The sequence below is a fragment of the Hibiscus syriacus genome, unplaced genomic scaffold (genome assembly GCF_006381635.1).
Source record: "Hibiscus syriacus cultivar Baekdansim isolate YM2019G1 unplaced genomic scaffold, ASM638163v2 tig00111253_pilon, whole genome shotgun sequence".
In the NCBI taxonomy this organism is placed as follows: domain Eukaryota; kingdom Viridiplantae; phylum Streptophyta; class Magnoliopsida; order Malvales; family Malvaceae; genus Hibiscus; species Hibiscus syriacus.
The window spans coordinates 788,430-800,095 of NW_024063036.1; the positions used below are offsets into that span (position 1 = coordinate 788,430).

General features: G+C 36.6%; 1 pseudogene; it reads right to left on the bottom strand.

Moving 5' to 3' along the window:
• Positions 1 to 889: 889 nt before the first annotated feature.
• LOC120157394 lies at positions 890 to 2,618 on the bottom strand (annotated as a pseudogene).
• Positions 2,619 to 11,666: the final 9,048 nt, after the last annotated feature.

Below are 11,666 nucleotides of genomic sequence, written 5' to 3' on the forward strand. Positions count from 1 at the left end.
ACTAAAACAGGATAGGTCAGTCCCGATTTAGCTGAGATTGCATGGTCGATTGCTTCGTGGTTGTTGTTGCTAAAAACGAGGGATGTTTTCCTTTGAAACGGCTGGTTTAGAACCGACGCGTAGCCTCCGTTCCTGATGACTATTCCCTTGCAACGCCTTGACAAATTGTAGAAACCCTAATATGGGATTAGGTTGGGTCAGGCTCAAACTCAGTTGGGCAGCCCACACCCTTGCTTGACTTGGACCGAATTAAAACAAAAAATAATTAATAATAATAAAAAAACATATAATGAAAAATAAATATAATAATAATAATAATAACAACAACAATAATAATATATATATATAAAAATATTTCCAAAAACTATATAATATATTTTCAAAAATGTTTTAAAACTATATTATATAATATTTTTAAAAATATTTTCAAAACTATATATTATATAGTTTTCGAAAATGTTTTAAAACTATATATTATATATTTTCAAAAAATATTTTCAAACTATATATTATATATGTTTCAAAAATGTTTTTAAAACTATATATTATATAAGTTTTCAAAATGATTTCAAAACTATATATTACATATGTTTTCAAAATGATTTCAATACTATATACTATATAAGTTTTTTAAAAATGTTTTCAAAAACTATATATTATATATTTCAAAATATTTTCAAAAAACTATATATTATATTTATTTTAAAATATTTTAAAAACTATATATTATATATATATTTCAAACATCATTTGTAAACTATATAATATATATATATATATATATAAATAAAATAAAATAAAATAATCCGAATAAAAATGAATATCTACCCAATAACAATCGCAAGAATGGGAACGCAAACTAACCTTTACTCGCTGTAGATTTAGCTCCTTAAAAACACTCCCACCCTCCAAAGAAAGAGAAAAAGCCACGCTTTTTGGCTCCTCCTCAACCATAACAGCCTTCATACTATCCTGCTCAACAAGCCTCCAAGCAGCTTGCTCCAACGCCAACCCGGAAAGGGTCGGCGGCTTATTCAGAACAAGTAGATACCCTCTGTTGATGCTCCTAATCACCTCAGAATCATCTGGAATTACCCCTAGCAATGGCAGCCCCATCATCTCTGCACATCCAAAACTGACATCATATCTTCTCCTTTGATCATATCGGTCCTGACTCTGTTGACAATCATTTTGATATACCTTATCCCATCGTATTCTAAAAGTCTCGTCACTCTATCCGCATCTCTTAAGCTAGTTATGTCAGGCATCGTTACTATAGCCACCTCATTCACCGGAGTTATTGCCGTTATGAACCCTACGTCGATCCCCGTCGGACAATCTATTAGTATAAATTCAGAGACTTATCCTCACGCGTTTTGAGAGCGTCGACTAGCCAAACCAACGCTTTCCCGCCGAATCCTATGGGGGGTTTCGATCTGGGCTTGGAAATGCAAAGCAATTCGAAGTTGGACCAACGCTTGTCTCGTACCAATGCTTGGTCAGCCGGCAATCATCGTTGAGCACATCGATGACCTTGTAATTCACGCGATTCTCGAGACCAAGGAGGAGGTCTAGATTACGGGGGCCTACATCGGCGTCAATGGCCACCACGAAGAATCCGAGACGGGCTAAGGAAAGTCCAACATTGGTGGTGGTGGTGGTTGTTTTTCCAATGCCACCTTTCCTGGATGTTATAACCACCACGCGCGGGGTCTCCCCCGCCAGCTCAGGCTTTCTGTTCCATTGAAGGACTGAAGAAATGGGGGCGTGCTTTGATTTTGGGTAGAGTTTTAAAGGCTTTACGGTTTTCGTGTTTAAAAGGGGTTTAAATGAAGGGCTGAGGAAAGTGTGATTACGGTTTGAGGGAAGAGTTGTAGAGAGAGCATTGCTTTTTAGAATTCTAGGAAGACGAAAACGAACAAGGAAATCATCTTATACGGTTGAGAAACGGGGAGAAACGTAATCAGACAATTATTATTTACCAAAGACAATTGGGCCTACTAAGAACAGACCGTAGATCTGACACAGTATACAAATGTGTTGAATTCTTAAAAGTGTCCCTAAATTTTGTGGTTTAATGCTTGAATTAGCCCCTAAATATTATAGATCTTTTTCTACTTCGATCCCTTTAAGGTTTTTTCCCCAAATCATAAATTTAAATATCCTTCGTTTAGCGTTCAATCTTTTTCTACTGAACTCGTGGGTTTTAATAATGCTGTGGTTGATGCTACTGTTTCCTTTTTCTTTTTCGCCATAGGTTGGGGACTAATCTCGTCGGGCCTTATGAAAATCGTCAGTTGGAACTGTCGGGGGGCTTGGGAACCCTTGGATAGTTCTTGCTCTTGAGCATCTTATTGCGCGCAAGGACTATGACCTGTTTTTCCTCTGTGAAAGTCGTCTTCAACGAGCGAGAATTGATATTTTGAAACAGCAATTGGATATGGATGCTTATCTGCAGATAGTATAGTAGTAATTGTACTTATCTTCTTTTATTTGGCGCAATTCTTTCTGTTCAGTTGCTCACGTACTCAGATTTGCATATTGATATTATGGTGGAAAATGACTCACAACAATTTCGGTTCACTGGTGTTCATGGTTGTAGTGACAGGAGACGTCATTGTGACACTTGGGGTCTTCTTGACAGGTTGCGAACTCAAAATATGTCTCTCTGGATCATCGGGGGTGATTTTAACGAGATCCTTATTAATTCTAAAAAATCAGGAGGCCATCCTCGTGTTCAGGCTGATATGATGGCTTTCCGTGATGCTCTTCAACGCAATAACCTGTTGGATTTAAGGCCTTCCTGTGGCTAGTTTACTTTACACAAGGGCACTCCTTATCGACTCAGGTTTGTGAACGACTTGATTGGTTTGTAGCTACTCCACAATGTCATTCTTTGTGCCCACGCAAGTGAATTTATAGACTCGGATCACTGTTTTTTTATTCGTGGATACATCTCCAACTCGACCTGCTACATCTCAAGCCAATCATGATTATTTCCGGTTTGATGATTAGTGGAGTAAGAACAACGCTTGTGTTCAACGTGTTCGGGAGGCTTAGCATACTTCTCATGGGACCAACATTTTCAAAAAAAATTCCGTTGGTCCTATTCTTCGTAATTGGCAGCAGCAGCAGTATGCTATTAAGGGCCATATTGCTTCCACACGATGTTAACATGATCGTTTACTTGAAGGAGAGATGAATGCTGATGATTTGCGACAAGTTGCCATCTTAAAAGATGATCTTAACAAGCGACTTATGGCTTCAGAACATTGCTGGCAGCAGAGATCGAGAGTGAACTAGTTAGCTCTTGGGGACCGTAACATTGCTTATTTTCATTCTCGATCTTCGCAACGTAGAAGATGTAATAGAATCTGGGGTCTGTACACCAGTACCGAGAAGTGGATGGAAGATCTTGATGATTTTCAAGGCGAAGCCGTATCGTTTTATTCAGATTTATTTACTACGGTATCGTCTCCCTCAGCTTATTTTTTACTACAAACAATAACTCCGGTGGTCACAGATAACATGAATTCCAGTTTCACTGCAGCCTATTCAAAAGAGGAAATTCATGCTGCTTTCTTTCAGATAGATCCTCGCAAAGCCCCTGGCATAGACGGTATTCTGGGCAATTTTTATCGGTCGTTTTGGCTGTTGGTTGGAAGCGATGTTATTAATCATTGTCTTGCTTATTAGAGGGTCGTGAGTCCATGTCAACAATTAATAAGACAGTGATTGTACTTATTGCTAAACTTGGCTGTTGGTTGGAAGCGATGTTATTAATCTTTGTCTTGCTTTATTAGAGGGTCGCGAGTCCATGTCAACATTTAATAAGACAGTGATTGTACTTATTGCTAAACTTGTTAATCCTGTTAACTTGAATTATTTTTTGATTTCTCTGTGTACAGTTATTTATAAAACTGTTGCCAAAGTACTTGTAAATCGTCTTCGGCCTATTCTTCTAGTTTGTATTAATGAGAATCAAGGAGCTTTTATTGCGGGGAGACTAATTTCTCATAATGTTTTAATTGCGATTAATTGTTTATTTCTCTGAAAGCCGGTCATACCAATTATAGCTGTGGTGTTGATATGAAATTAAATATGGAAAAAACATATGACCATGTGGAATGGTCTTTCCTCCAAGCCATGCTTCTTTAACTAGGTTTCGCAGAAAGTTGGGTTTCGTTGATAATGTCATGTATTTCTTCGGTTTCTTATAAGATTTAAATCAATGGCAGACTCTCTGATCATCTTTTGCCTTCTCGTGGTCTTCGAAAAAGGGACCCTTTGTCCCCTTTTTTATTTGTTCTTTGTACATAAGGATTGTATTCGCTTCTTCATGCTGAAAAGCGAGCAAAAAGATTCACGGACTTAGTGTAATGCCCAAAATTTCAGGTTAAGAGTTTCAGGTTAAGAGTTTCGAGTTTCTACATCATGCCTTAAAATAAAATTCCCTTAGCTTGAGAACGACTTGACCCATGTGGCTTCTAGTTGTAGAGATGTTGTAAGGTTGGATGAAAGTTGATTTCATGATTAAATCGAGTCAAAATCGGGCAAAATCATGAAAACCTTAATATTAGAAGTTTGGAATTTTCGGCCATGGTTTGTTTGGATGAGAAAAATTATGGAAAAGTTATGTAAGGGATGGAAATGATGTAGGAAGAATTCTATCTACAAGCATTAGAAAAAATTAGGGACCATTTGGTAAATTTTGAAAATTTGGGAGACCAATTTGGTAATTTTGGAAATATTGTGGTTTGTTGTGTATTTTTTATATAATTGATGTACTATGATGAAAATTTCTATTTGGGAATTGAAATGGATGTTAGAATGTGAAATTTGATCATTTTAGAAGTTTGGAAAGTTTAGTGATTTTTATGCCCTATTCGAATAGTTTAAGGTGTTTATTTGTAATTATACTTTTGTAAATGTACTTAGTTGGTAATAATTTGAATGCTGGAATTTTGGTATTGGAAGTTTAAGTGGTAAAATGGTGAATGACAATTTTATATAAGTTGGAAAAGTTGGTGACAAAATTAAAAAGAATTAATAAGTGTTAAAATATTTGGTGGTGAATAAGTTTCAAGTATGATTATGGATTTTGTTTTGGAAATGTATTTATGTTATTACAATACTAACATATGTATCAATATGAATTTTTGATATTGTACATATCGTGTTTGACCTCGTGTTTGAAGTTAGTCGTTTATAAAAATGAACAAATTGGAAGCTTAATGGGGCAAATATTTTGCTTTATAATTATAAAGTGTCAAGGTGAATGCAATGCATTCATGGTATTATTCATGGATGTTTTATACATTATAGGAAAGACTTGTGATAAGTCTACCTTATTTATATAAGCACAAAATTATTGGCATTCATCATATTATTGACATATCCCAAAAATGTCAAGATTGATATTATAATGCACTTATTATTCTTGTGGTAATGATATGCCATGGATGATATTTCGGGTATGAACTGTCCATTGTTAAAACCATATTGATACCATGGATTAATTAATTCATGACTAGATGCCCATGTATGTTATTGAGGTTCAATGGTTTTAATGGCATGCCATAGAGTCTAGCAGCAACAAATTTAAGTAGTACTGATGTGTCTAGTGAAGACACATAGTACAAATTAGGTGGGCAAGGCATGACCTCAGCCCTACGGTGCAATTATTAAGTGAGCAAGGCTTGACCTCAACACTTTTGTGCAATATTCGACTCCTATAGTAGGTTCCTCAGTGATTAATAAATTGGGCCATAGTTATTGGTAAAATGATTATGTTTATATCATGTCATTTTAATTATGGTAAAAATATTGGACATGCAAGTAAGGTGATCTTATGGTATTGGATAATGACATTTACGTTCATGCATGAACTGTATTGCACTGTTTATTTTTAATTACCTCACTAAGTATATAATTAGCGTGTGATGATTTTCACGCGTAGGTAAAGATCTGGAGTAGGAGTAGGAGTAAGGAGTACTGAACAACTCCAAGCATCGAAGACTATATTACAATATCAATAAGACATCATTAGAAGTGATTTTGACTTAGATAGTGACATGCACTTATGAATGTCCTTGTTGCTCTGTTGAATTATTTTGGAAATGGTCTATAATGGCTAAACTAAACTATTTTACCTTATTTCATCATGGATAATATTAACCAGTATTACTTTTATAAATTGTCGTATTTGATATTAATATATGTTTTAAATATTATGCACCAATTTTATGTTTTTAATAATTTATAATAATGAATACATTTTGGAGGAATTAATTTTAATCACTTTTGAGTTGGGAAATAATATAAGTAATTCATGTGACATCTACAACTTGTATTGATATAAGTATATGAGTCATAGGTTACAAGAGGAAAATGAGGATATTTTTCGAAAGGGTGAGTATCGATACTCGTTCAAGGAGTATCGTTATTGTTGGTTTGATTTAGATACTCACAAGGTGGTATAGATACTCATAGGAGTATAGATACCAAGGGTAGAGTATTGATACTCCCCATAGAGGTATCGATACTGAGGTATTTTTCAAAATACCGAAACCATTTTTGGTATCGATACTTGGGGTAGTAGCGATACCCTCCCATAGGAGTATGGATACTTCCATAAGAGTACCGATACCTAAGGGTTTTCCAAAACATGGATGTTATATTCGGTATCGATACTCAAGATGAATATCGATGCCCAACTGTTAGTATCGGTACTATGCCATCGTCATGAATTGGGCAATTTTACCATATTGGTTCGAGTGTTCAGATTTGGGGATTTTGAGATCGTGGAAGCTTTAAGTACATGACTACAAGTGAAAACAACTAAAGTAACTGTAATTAAACCTAGAAACCAAACAAGTTAGGATGACATAAGACTAACCATTGTGTAATGCTCGGGAAACAGCCAGGACGTCTGATTTGTTTTAGCAATATGAAGATCGTCATTCATGATTTAATATATAGATATAATCGATTGGGTACGTATATAATGCACGTAAAATTTTAGATCGTTCCCAAACCTCAAGAGCCTACATGTGGGATAGGGATGTAAGCTTTCGATGCACAAAAAATTCTGGTTCTTACCCTAGATCCTCAAGCATTTAAAGTTAGGTTAGTCTGTTATCCCGAGATGCATGTAAGATTCCTTTGACTTCATCACTAGACCTACCTCATGTTTGTTGATATACTTTTGCATATCCATGACTTTATGCATTGGCATGTTCATGTAATGAATGTAGGTAGTATTGCATAGTTATTATTGTGGCATTAAGCTTGTGAGCTAAGCATATAGAATTTGTTTCCGTGTGTAGGTCAGTAGAGGATTGACGAGGAGACTATTGTGCGGATACATTCCAGATCAACTGTTCTTCAGAGTATGTCTTGATTCATTAGAGGGCATGTATTTATGTGGACTATGTATTTATTCTATTCATAACTTTGTTTTGATTTAAAACTTAATGGTTGTATTTTGTACTTATTGGGAGACTCCCATATTTTGTAAACCTTGATTTATGATCTTTTATTCATGTTGTGGTGAATGTTTTATCGATGTTTTACAAATTTTTTGTAAGAAAGTTTTGGGTTAACCACTTCAATTATCCGTGTAATACCTTAATCGTACGATCTTCAGGTCGAACTAGATTAGGGTATTATATTTAGTGGTATCATAGCATCCAAATTTAGTAGTTTCTAGGGCCCGTGGTTCAGAGTAAGTAAGTGTCTGTGTAAGTACATCCCCCTAGAGGGTCAAGAATACTTAAGTTTCTAGAATGATGATAATGACATCTCTTCCCTTCTAACTGTAGATTTAGACTACGGTCGATAGTACCGCTTTTAGTCACGAGGGTCGGGCGGAGAGTCATACCTCTCTTGCTAGTGATATCGGTGATGATTTTTTCCCGAATTCTGAGTACAAGATGCCAACAGATGCATGAGTCAATAAGGTAACCTTTTTTGAGACTTGACTTTGACCCTAAGGCAGATAGTCCACACTATTTTGAATGTATATGCCATGCCCCCACCCCCACCCCCACATGTACCTCCAGTTTAGCCTACAGTAGTGCCTCAAGAGTCTCTGTTTGAAAGGCTCCGTAGGCACAAGACTAACGATTTTTATGGATATGGGGATGATGACCCTATTTTAACAGATTAGTGGAGCAGGGAGATGCTCTGTACATTGCAGCAGTTATACCTCAACCCCCAGGGTAAGTTAGAGTGCATCATCGCCCTCTTGAAGGGTGAAAAGATTGACTAGTGGGAGATAGTGGAGTTGGTGATGGAGCTAGAGATCCCCACATGGGAGTAGTTTCTATAATAGTTTCGAGAGAAGTACATTGCAAAGGCTCATACGAATGATTTGAGGGGCCAATTTCTATATCTGACCCCGGGCGATAGGATTGTATTGGAGTATGAGAGGGAGTTCTTCAGATTGATTCATTATACACAGGTACCTGACCCTCATTATATTTTTGTGGAGTTGACTTGACAGACTAAAGTAGTGGAAATGATTTTGTGTAAGAAAGCTCGGGAGGCGAGCAATTTGATGGGTTAGATTTGGAGAGATCCAGGGATAACTAAACCATCACATTCATCGAACAAAGTGGGCCAGGGGAACGTAGGGTTCATGGAGACCACTGGTAGGGTCGTCTGGGGGTGCATCTCAGAGTTTATACTATAAGGGTAGGTCTGGCCCTCGTAGGAGACCCTTATCGCTTATGAATCGATTGTTCGTGGACAAAGTGGACCCTACGCCATCCAATGTGCTCGAATTGTGCATTAGACACCCGAGGAGTGCTATCGGATGTTTGGAGGTTGCTTCAGCTATAGGTCATTGGAGTTTTTTGTCAGACACTATCTTAGGGCTTAGAGCACAACCCCTGCATCATTATAGAGATTAACAACATCTATTTAGTGAGGTTAAGGGTCTTCGAGGTGTGAAAGTTGTTTTTAGGTCAGTTCAATGAGGGTACTACCATATTAGAGATTGATCTAGAGCCCAAAGTGGCCTCACGCCAATATATCGTGCGAGCTCAAGAGAAGTATGACGATATAAATGTGATTTCAGGTATATTTAAAGTGTTCTCCATTCCTTTTAATGCATTAGTAGATATGGGTTTCACACACTCATACATTTGTTATGATCTAGACAGAGAGAAATATCATGATCAAAGATTAGAGATAGGGTTCAAAGTGTAATAGTGGTTGATAAGGTTCATTATTGATGCCCTGTTAATATTTAGGGTCAAATATTCTTAGCCAACCTAATAGAGTTACCGTTTTGGGAGTTCGATGTGATCCTAGGCATGGATTAACTTTCGAGCATGACACTAGTTTGAAGTGCAAGGAGAGGCAACTTAAACTTTGCAAGGATGATAGGACCAAGGTAGTGATTACTAGCGAGAGGTCCGATTGTACAACCAAAGTCATCTCATTGGTTTTAGCCTGAAGATTGTTAAGTCAAGGTTACAATGCCTTATTGGCTCACATTGTGGACACGTAAACCTTTGTTTTGACACTTGAGGATATTCGTACAGTACGAGAGTTCTCTGATGTGTTTCAAGAGGAATTACCAAGATTACCACCTGACCGAGAGGTTGTGTTTAGTATTAAGTTGTTTCCAGGCTCAACTTTGGTGTCTGTTGCCCCTTATCGCATGTCACCGACGGAGCTTATGGAAATAAAGAATCATATCCAAGACTTATTGGAAAACGATTTCATTTTACCAAGCATTTCATCTTGGGGAGCACAAGTCTACTTTTTCAGGAAAAAGGATGGTCGATGAGGTTACAAATCGACTATTCACAGTTGAATAAATTGACTATCAAGAACCGCTACCCTCTTTTTCGAATAAATGATCTCTTTGATCAGTTTAAAGCAACATGTGTATTTTCCAAGATATACATGAGGTCAGGGTATTTCCAATTGAAGTTTAAATATTACTACATAGCCAAGACAACTTTCAGAAAGAGGTACGACCATTATGAGTTTCTCGTAATGCCATTTGGACTTACCAATACCCTAACTGCATTAATGGATTTGATGAACTGGGTTTTCCACCCATACTTGGATCAATTAGTGGTTGTTTTATAGATGACATAATTGTGCTCTCGGTCTAAGGAAGAATATGACAAACACCTCTGCATCATTCTGCAGACACTTCAGGAGTGCAATTATAAATGAAGTTTGGGAAGTACGAATTTTGGTTGACAAAAGTTCTATTTCTAGGTTATGTGGTAGCAACATATGGCATTCGAGTAGATCCCCAAAAAATCCAAGTAATGTTAGAATGGGAACCGCCTAAGAATGTATGCGAGGTATGTAGCCTCTTAGGTCTCACAGGGTCTATCGTCACTTCGTCAAGGGTTTCTCGATGGTAGTGACACCATTAACCAAGTTACTAATGAAGGGTGGAATGAGAACCGCCAAGAGAGTTTTGATCGGCTAAAAGAAATCCTCACTCAAACTCTCATTTGGACTCAACCTAAGTGAGGTAAAGAGTTCAACATGTTTAGTATTGCATCACTAATCAATCTAGGATGTGTTTTGATAAAAGAAAAGAAGGTAGTGGCCTATATGTCTCGATAGCTCAAGCCCCATGAACGAAACTATACTACCCATGACTTGGAGCTTGCAATGATAGTTTTTAAATTGAAGATTTAGAGGCACTACTTGTTTGGAGATAAGTGCCACATCTTTACTGACCACAAGAGATTTAAGTACCTACTCACACTGAAGGAAATGAACTTGAGGCAACGTAGTTGGGTAGAACTATTAAAGGACTATGATTGTGTGATCGACTACCACCAGGGTAAGAAAATGTCGTTGTTGATGCGTTGAGTAGGAAATCAATTTTGGAATTACGATCCTTGCTAGTGCTCTTGAGTTTCACTAAGTCGGGTTGTCTGTTAGCTGAATTACGGGTTGAACCTAAGTTAGAGGGTGAGATCAAAAGGTTGCAGGGTACGAACGTCCGTTTGAAGGCTCGAGTGGAGCAAATCCTTTGAGGAGAGGTTTAATTAGTGCTTAAATTAGTCATTATTTTGTTTATAATTACTCCTTGATTAGTTATTTTAAGTTTCTAATTTGAGCCCTTTTGTGCATTTTCAATGTTGGACAGTAGATTTCAGAAATGTTGCTAAAACTGATGAAATTGTGCAATTTTTTTTTCTGGAGTCATGAATGGATTTGTGGCATGAAGCATCTTAATTCAAATTAGGATATATTTTATTTTAGGAATTACCTTTAAGATTATCATTTAATATGAATGTATTTTTAGTTTTTTAAGGACTATAAATATCCTATTGGGGTAAGTCTCAATAAACCATTCACTCTTGAATTCTCTTGTTTATTTCTTTCTTTAGTTTTATAAAGCTTTCTACTTTTCTTTCTTTTATTTTCTTTAAAACTTGTTCTTTAAAATGCTAAGTATGATTTCTATAATACATAGCTAAGTTTCCATAGCAAAAGGCTAAAGCAATGACTCAATTCCTAATGTGAGAATTGAAAAGCTCCTCATACCGTAGTGTTACATTTTAAGTTTTCTAGAATAAAGGATTGGTAATCGACCATCCTTTGTAATAAAAAATACTTTTACTTTAAAAAGAGCTCATTGGATTAATTATGGTTCTGGTTAATAGTTGGGAGGAAGG